The sequence below is a fragment of the Crotalus tigris genome, unplaced genomic scaffold (genome assembly GCF_016545835.1).
Source record: "Crotalus tigris isolate CLP2741 ecotype Arizona unplaced genomic scaffold, ASM1654583v1 scf7180000024386.1433019, whole genome shotgun sequence".
In the NCBI taxonomy this organism is placed as follows: Eukaryota; Metazoa; Chordata; class Lepidosauria; order Squamata; family Viperidae; genus Crotalus; species Crotalus tigris.
Genome location: NW_024100556.1, coordinates 640,649 through 650,308, shown reverse-complemented (window position 1 = coordinate 650,308; position 9,660 = coordinate 640,649).

Below are 9,660 nucleotides of genomic sequence, written 5' to 3'. Positions count from 1 at the left end.
GGAGGAGTTGGAGCCGAGGCCAATGGAGGGCAATGGGGCAGTCCCTATGGCCTATGAGGAATGACCTGGGGACAAGGCAATCCCAGGTCTCTCGGGCCTCGGAAGAGTAGGCAGGGAGGAAAAGAGGGTGCAGGCTGACTGAGGAAGGGTGGAGGCAGCGGATCGGAAGAACTCCAGAGGCTAGCAAATGCCTCCCTGCCCAGTACCTGAGAATGGAGAGGAGTCAGAGTCAGCACAGGGCAAACAAACTAAGTTAGAGGAGGGCACCCTGCCCCTCCTCAAGAGGGGCTTTTGCCAGCAACAAGTCTTTGTTTTTGCACTCCCCTGGCTTTGACTCAGACCTTTTGCTTTGAGGACTGTTTTTGCCTTTGAGGACTGTCCTTGTCTTGTCCTAGCCTTGAAGACTTTGCCTTTAGAGGTGCTTTTGCTTTGGACCCATCTTGTTTTATGGCCTGCTGTTTGTCTTGCCCCAGCCCTAAGGACTTTGCCTTTGAAACTGCCCTTGTTTTAGGCCTGGACATTTGATTTGTGTGCCTTGAGAACTGCCCTTGTCTTATGCCTGGACTTTTTCCTTGTGGACTTGCCGGGTAATCTACGGGCTGTTGTTGGGACTGAGGGTGGAGCCTTACTGGTCATTGGAGGGCCATTTGTTGAACCATTCACAAGAGAAATAAAGAACTGTCTAGAGGCCTGCCTAACCGTTACCACCTGGGTTATAACAGTAATAATCGTAATAATAATAATTGGAAGGGACCTTGGAGGTCTTCTAGTCCAACCCCCTGCTCTGCAGGAAACCCTATACAATTTGAAACAAATGATTGTCCAGTCTCTTCTTAAAAACTTTGAGTATTTGAGCATTCACAAGGCAGGTTGTTTCACTGATTAATTGTTCTGTCAGGAAATGTCTCCTTAGTTCTAGGTTGCTTCTCCCTTTGATTAGTTTGCATCCATTGCAGTAGAACTTGACAGAAGTAAAAGAAAGGTCTTCAAAATTTAATATTGAAAGAGAAATTTAAAATTGAATTTGCTGCAGTGGAAATTTACTGAGTAGAGAAGCTATGGTGGGAAAGAGGAAAGGTTAACATAAAGAAAGGATGTAAAGGAAATATGTAGGCAAAAATAGCTGGGTCTTAAGAGTGGGAAAAGGAAGAAGAAAACATCTGTAATAGAAGATAACTAGCAAAACAGGAAAGAACCTATTTTTCTAAAAAGTCATAAAAAAGGGGGCCAGAACTCAGGCAACTGTTGTTGTTGTTAATTGTGAAGTCGTGTCCGACCCGTCGCGACCCCATGGACAATGTTCCTCCAGGTCTTCCTGTCCTCTACCATCTTCTGGAGTCCATTTAAATTCACACCTACTGCTTCAGTGACTCCATCCAGCCATCTCATTCTCTGTCGTCCCCTTCTTCTATTGCCCTCAATCTTTCCCAGCATTAGGCTCTTCTCCAGTGAATCCTTCCTTCTCATTAGGTGGCCAAAGTACTTGAGTTTCAACTTCAGGATCTGGCCTTCTAAAGAGCAGTCGGGGTTGATCTCTTCTAGGACTGACCGGTTTGAACGCCTTGCAGTCCAAGGGACTCGCAGGAGTCTTCTCCAGCACCATAGTTCAAAGGCCTCAATTCTTTGGCGCTCAGCCTTTCTTATGGTCCAACTTTCACAGCCATACATTGCAACTGGGAAAACCATGGCCTGGACTATACGCACTTTTGTTGGCAGGGTGATGTCTCTGCTTTTTAGATGCTGTTAGATTTGCCATAGCTTTCCTCCCCAGGAGCAAGCGTCTTTTAATTTCTTGGCTGCAGTCCCCATCTGAGGTGATCTTTGAGCCCAGAAAAATAAAATCTGTCACTACCTCCATTTCTTCCCCATCTATTTGCCAGGAATTGAGAGGGCCGGATGCCATGATTTTGGTTTTCTTAATGTTGAGTTTCAAGCCAACTTTTGCACTCTCCTTCTTCACCCGCATCAAGAGGCTCTTTAGTTCCTCTTCACTTTCTGCCATTAGAGTGGTATCATCTGCATATCTTAGGTTGTTGATATTTCTCCCGGCAATCTTAATTCCAACTTTTGATTCATCTAGCCCTGCCTTTCTCATGATGTGCTCTGCATATAAGTTAAATAGGCAGGGTGACAGTATACAGCCTTGCCGGACTCCTTTTTCAATTTTGAACCAATCAGTGGTTCCGTGTTTGGTTCTCACTGTTGCTTCTTGACCCGCATATAGGTTTCTCAGGAGACAAATGAGATGTCTGGTACTCCCATCTCTTTAAGAACTTGCCACAATTTGTTGTGATCCACACAATCAAAGGCTTTTGCATAGTCAATGAAGCAGAAGTAGATGTTTTTCTGGAACTCCCTAGCTTTCTCCATGATCCAGCGTATGTTGGCAATTTGATCTCTAGTTCCTCTGCCTCTTCGAAATACTGCCTGTACTTCTGGTAGTTCTCGATCCACATACTGCTGGAGTCTAGCTTGTATGATTTTAAGCATAACTTTACTAGCATGTGAAATGAGTGCAATGGTGCGATAGTTTGAACATTCTTTGGCATTGCCTTTCTTTGGAATTGGAATGTAAACTGACCTTTTCCAATCCTGTGGCTACTGTTGAGTTTTCCAAATTTGCTGGCAAATTGAGTGTAGCAATTTTACTGCATCGTCTTTTAAGATTTTGAATAGCTCAGCTGGAATACTGTCACCTCCACTAGCTTTGTTGTTGCTCAGATTTTCTAAGGCCCATTTCACTTCACATTCTAGATGTCTGGTTCGAGGTCAATGACCATCTCATTGTGGTTATCTGGGATGTTAAGCTCATTCTTGTATAGTTCTTCTGTGTAGTTTTGCCATCTCTTCTTAATCTCTTCTGCCTCTGTTAGGTCCCTGCCATTTTGGTCCTTTATCATGCCCATCTTTGCATGAAACGTTCCCTTCATATCTCCAATTTTCTTGAAGAGATCTCTGGTCCTCCCTATTCGGTTGTTTTCTTCTATTTCTTTGCACTGTTCATTTAAGAAGGTATTCTTATCTCTTCTAGCTATTCTCTGGAATTCTGTATTCAATTGGGTGTATCTTTCTCTTTCTCCTTTGCCTTTCGCTTCCTTCTTTCCTCAGCTATTTGCAAAGCTTCCTCAGACAGCCATTTTGCTTTCTTGCATTTATTTTTCTTTGGGATGGTTTTAGTTGCTACCTCTTGTACAATGTTGCGAACTTCCATCCATAGTTCTTCAGGCACTCTGTCTATCAGATCTAATTCCTTAAATCTATTTGTCACCTCTACTGTATATTCATCAGGAATATGATGTAGTTCATACCTGAGTGGCCTAGTGCTTTTCCCTACTTTTTTCAATTTAAGCCTAAATTTTGCAACGAGAAGCTCATGATCTGAGCCACAGTCAGCTCCTGGTCTTGTTTTTACTGACTGTATAGAGCTTCTCCATCTTTGGCTGCAGAGCACATAGTCCATCTGATTTCTATGTTGACCGTCTGGTGATGTCCATGTGTAGAGCCGTCTCTTGGGTTGTTGGAAAAGAGTTTTTGTTATGACCATCGTATTCTCTTGACAAAATTCTATTAGCCTGTGCCCTGCTTCATTTTGTACTCCAAGTCCAAACTTGCCTGTTATTCCGGTTATCTTTTGGCTTCCTACCTTAGCATTCCAATCCCCCATGATGATAAGGACATCATTTGTTGGTGTTAATTCTATAAGGTGCTGTAGGGCTTCATAAAACTGGTCAATTTCATCCTCTTCAGCACCAGTGGTTGGGGCATAGATTTGGACTATTGTGATATTGAATGGTTTGCCTTGGATTCGAATTGAGATCATTCTGTCATTTTGTGGATTGTATCCCAGTATTGCTTTTCCTATTCTTTTATTGACTATGAATGCTACTCCATTTCTTCTGAGGGATTCTTGCCCACAGTAGTATACCTGATGGTCATCTGAGTTAAATTCACCCATTCCTGTCCATTTTAGTTCGCTGATTCCTAAGATGTCGATGTTCAGTCTTGTCATCTCTTTTTTGACTACGTCGAGCTTGCCTTGATTCATGGATCTTACATTCCAGGTTCCTATGGAGAAAAAATCTTTACAGCATCGGACTTTCCTTTCACCACCAGATATATCCACAGCTGAGCGTCCTTTCGGCTTTGGCCCAGTCACTTCATTCTTTCTGGAGCTACTAGTACTAGCCCTCTGCTCTTCCCCAGTAGCATATTGGACACCTTCTGACCTGAGGGGCTCATCTTCCAGCATCATATCTTTTTGCCTTTTAGTACTGTCCATGGGGTTTTCATGGCAAAGATACTGGAGTGGTTTGCCATTTCCTTCTCCAAGGAAACAAGGAAAAAAACCAAGAAAGTCCAGTTGCCTTTTGGAAAAGTGTCACTGGGACATCCCTTGTTATTAATAATGCTGCCTAAGGTGGGGGAAGGGAGTTATACTGGTCCAAATTCTGGAAGTCCATTGATGTGATGGAATCTCCAGCTGGGGGAGAAATGAGTGAAAAGACAGGTGTGCTTAGAGTTCTTGCAGGGAAGGAAGGAAGGAAGACATGGGAAACTAGACTCCCCCTTCAGAATTCCCGAAACCTTTATCTGGCTGTTCCCAAGATAATATAGTCAGTCTGATGAGATTCTTGTAAATAGGTAGGCAACAATAAAGAAGTTCTGATCAGCTCACACTGTCATTCTGATTCCTTGTACCTAACAACTATTTTTAAACCAACTCTAACAGAATATAACAGAATAATAAAGTCGGAAGACTTGGAGGTCTTCTAGTCCAACCCCCTGCTCTAGTAGGAAACCCTATACCAGGGGTTTGCAACCTTGACAACTTTAAGACTTGTGGACTTCAGCATAGCTGGCTGAGGAATTCTGGGAGCTGAAGTCCACAAATCTTAAAGTTGTCAAGATTGCAGATCCCTGCCCTGTACCATTTCAGACAAATTGTCCAATCACCTCTTCTTCTTTTTTTACATTTTTTAAATTAATTTTCTATTATTACATTTGATTAATGTTATTAAACATTGTTTTGTCTGGGTTAATTTGTTTGCTTAATAATAAAATTTACATTCTTAGTCTCTACCCCTTTTTCCCAACCATTGATAAAATAAATTCCATGTTTGAAAATATGCTGTATTTTCTTTCTCTTTGATCCTCAATGTAAGTCTGTCCATTTCAGCATAGTCCAATATCTTCTTGATTATCTCTTCGTCTAGTGGTGTTTCTACATTCTTCCAGTGCTGAGCAAATACAATCCTCGCTGCTGTTAGTACATGCAATTTTAATGTCCAATCACTTTTTAAAAACCTCCAGTGTTGAAGCACTCCACAACTTCTGGAGACAAGTCATTCTACTGATTAATTGTTCTAACTGCCTGAAAATTCCTCTTTAGTTCTAGGTTGCTTCTCTCCTGGATTAGTTTCCATCTGTTGCTTCTTGTCCTGCCCTCAGGGGCTTTGAAGAATAGGTTGACACCCCCCTCTTCTTTCTGGCAGCCCCTGAGATATTGGAACACTGCTATCATGTCACCCCTAGTCACTAAAGCCATTTAAAAAGAATTCCACATTATTTTGTACACTTGTAGGCTGAACATGTTAGCGTGAACTAGCCAGAATTACACTGATGAGACAACACTTTTCATTTCTATGATTTGCTGTTTGGTGGAAAGGTATTACAGAAGGCTCAACCAGTTGTGTGTTTTCCTGATCCTATAAAATGGTATCAGAGTTTAAGTATGGATTGAATACTGTAATACTTAATACTGTAAGCTTAATAATGCCTATATTAAGCTCATTGGCATGCCAAAAATGGACTTAGGTATTGAGCTCCTTGCATTACTTAGTACCTTTTCATCACTTTCTGTAATATCATGTTATGGCATGCAATGACTGCCTGCTTTCTAGAGTGTCAGCAATCAAAGATTTATTTTATTTTATTTATTTATTTATTTTCAGTGTTTATATGCCGCCCAATCCCAAAGGACTCAGGGCGGCGTACAAAGTTAAAACAATGATAAAACAATAAAATAAAGCAGTCATACCGCGAGTCCGATCATATCCCGGCCCCCCCGGGGACATCAGCCCCAGGCCTGCCGGAACAGGAGGGTTTTAACGGCCTTCTTAAAGGCCGGCAGGGTGGGAGTAGTTCGAACCTCGGGGGAAGTTGATTCCACCAGGTCGGAGCCACCACAGAAAAGGCCCTTCCCCGAGGGCCCGCCAGCCGACATTGTCTGGCCGACGGGACCTGAAGGAGGCCCAATCTATGGGACCTCACCGGTCTCTGGGAGCTGTGCGGCAGAATGCAGTCCTGTAAGTAACCTGGCCCTATGCCATGAAGGGCTTTAAAGGTGATAACCAACACCTTGAATTGCGTCCAGAGACCCACAGGAAGCCAGTGCAGCTCGCGGAGGATAGGTGACACGTGGGCGTACCTTGGCGCACCCACAATCGCTCTCGCGGCTGCGTTCTGAACCAACTGCAGCCTCTGAACGCTCTTCAAGGGTAGCCCCATGTAGAGCGCGTTACAGTAATCCAGTCTTGAGGTGACAAGGGCATGAGTGACTGTGAGTAAAGCCTCCCGGTCCAAATAAGGCCGCAACTGGTGCACTAGGCAAACCTGTGCAAAGGTCCCCCTGGCCACAGCCGATAGATGTTGTTCCAGATTTAGCTGTGAGTCCAGGAGGACACCCAAGTTGCGTGCCTGCACTGAGGGAGGTAAATTTGCCCCCCCCCAGGACTAAAGATGGACCATCCAGTTGGCCTTTGGGAGGCAAGACCCAGAGCCACTCGGTCTTGTCAGGGTTGAGTCTAAGCCTGTTCACCCCCATCCAGACCCTCACATCTTCCAGGCACCGGCACATCACGTCGACTGCTTCACTGAAAGGACACGGGGTGGAGATATATAATTGGGTATCATCCGCGTACTGATGATACCTCACCCCGTGTCGCCGAATGATCTCACCCAGCGGTTTCATGTAGATGTTAAAAAGGAGGGGGGACAGGACCGAGCCCTGAGGCACCCCATGATCGAGGCGCCTAGGGGTCGATCTCTGTCCGCCCGCCAACACCGACTGCGACCTGTCAGAGAGGTAGGAGGAGAACCACCGCAATACGGTGCCGCCCACCCCCACCTCTCCGAGACGACGCAGAAGGATACCATGGTCGATGGTATCGAAAGCCGCTGAGAGGTCAAGAAGCACCAGGATAGAGGAATGACCCCTATCCCGGGCTCGCCAGAGGTCATCGGTCAGTGTGACCAAAGCAGTCTCAGTGCTGTAGCCGGGCCTGAAACCAGATTGAAAAGGGTCCAGATAATTGGTTTCATCCAAGATCGCAAGAGTTGAGACGCCACCACCTTCTTTACAACCTTCCCCACAAAGGGGAGGTTGGAGACGGGACGAAAGATCTTCAAAACAGCTGGGTCCAGGGAAGGCTTCTTGAGGAGGGGCCTCACCACCACTTCCTTTAAAGGTTGCGGGAAAGACCCCTCCATCAAGGAAGCATTGATTATTGCCTGGAGCCAGCCTCGTGTCACCTCCCTACTGGCAGAAACCAGCCAGGAGGGGCACGGGTCCAATAAACAGGTGGCGGCATTCATTGCCCTCACGGCCTTGTCCACTTCATCAGGGGTCACAGGCTCAAACTCGCTCCAGATAATATGACTAAGACCAGCCCCTGGCAACTCGGCTGGCACTGCCCAGTCGGAGTCCAGGTCTCTCTGAATCTGAGTGATTTTATCCGAAAGAAACTGAACAAACTCCTCAGCTCTCCCCTGCAAGGTTTCCTCCGCCTCCTCCACTTTAAGAAGGGAGCGGGTCACCCTAAACAAGGCGGCCGGGCGAGATTCTGCGGACGCAATAAGTGCGGAAAAGTGAACACGCTTTGCCACTCTTATCACCACTAAATAAGTCCTAAGATAGGTTCTTAATAGTGATCGGTCAGATTCAGAGTTACTGGCCCTCCAACGTCGCTCTAGACGTCTCTTGTGGCGTTTCATCTCCCGGAGCTCCTCAGTAAACCAAGGCGCCCTCCGGGGACCACCACCACAGAGAGGTCGCAAAGGTGCAATTCGATCCAGGGCCCCGGACGCCGCCTAATTCCAGGCCGCAACCAGGGACCCGGATGAGTTGTGGACAAGGGAGTCAGGTATTTCCCCAAGCTCCTCCTGGAACCGATCTGGGTCCATTAGGCGCCTGGGGCGGAACCACCTAGTCGGCTCCCTCTCCCTGCGATGGGGGAGTGATGCTCTGAAGTCCAGCCTCAATAGGAAATGATCTGTCCATGACAAGGGCGAGATCTCTATTCCCCTTAATTCCAGATCATGTCTCCATTGCCCCGAGAGAAACACAAGGTCGAGTGTGTGACCACCCCTATGAGTCGGATCCTGAATTACCTGGGTCAGGTCCATGGTTGCCATGGAAGCCATGAACTCCTGCGCCGCCTCTGAGCGATCGCCGAGTGATGGTAGGTTAAAGTCCCCCAGTACTATAAGTCTGGGGAACTCCACCGCCAACCCGGCTACTGACTCCAGCAACGCAGGCAGGGCTGTTGCAACGCAGCTGGGAGGGAGGTACGTCAGCAGCAAGCCCAACTGAACCCGTGAACCCAACTTCAATAGGAGGGACTCACACCCAACAACCTCCGGGGCAGGAATCCCATGAGGACTCAAGGACTTCCGAGCGATGACTGCCACTCCCCCACCCCTGCCCTGATGTCGAGGCTGATGAAGCACCACAAACCTGTCTGGGCACATCTCCGAGAGGGAAACACCCCCTCAGGGCCCAGCCAGGTTTCGGTTATACATGCCAGGTCCGCCCCGCTGTCCAATATTAAATCACGGACAAGGGGGGCTTTGCTGACAACGGACCTGGCATTAAGCAACAGCAGCCTACAATTAGGGCCCTGTACTCCCCTGTCACCAGTACTACAGGATGAGCCTTTTGAGGGGCTGGAAAAAGGAATCGCTCTAACATAGCGAGTCCTCGTTCCCCAAAGATGGCCTGCCCCTCGGCTCCCGCCATATCTGCCCATCCCAGTCATGACCGGGATGCTCCGACCTTCTCCCCTCCCCGGAGTACCCCCACCCTCACCAGCCTTCTCCCTTCCTGACCGGACTCGCTTTCCATACAGACCAAGCCCAAGGGTAAGTCCTGCCCCCCCTACTTTTGCTATTGCACTCAGCAGAGGGGGTACCAGGCTCCACCCCCGACTCCACCATTCTCATACCCCAAACACTCAATACACATTCACACTCAATTTATATACATAGAAAATAAAAATGTTCACATTCATACGCCCTAAATACAATAATATGTATTTATGCATAACAGGGCCATCATTCATCTACATGCATACTCACACCCACAACAAACATTCTCTAAATATTAGTATTGCCCCTCTGTGTCCCAGGCTGGTCCAATGTGGCCGGCTAGGTGATCATTAGGTACTTGTCTTGGGGCAGACCGTACTTGGCCTTATGCTCCTCGAAGAGCTGGGTCAACTTCTCCAAGTTGTTGCTGGCCGTCACCGCAACGGTGGCAATTGCCGCCAAGGCAACGGGCAAAGTCACACGGGGAGCCCAGGTCACTGGAGAAGGCCCCGCCGTGGAGCCTGAAGAAAACAACGAGGCGGCGGCGGCAATGATAGTGGAGAAGGAAAAGGAAGC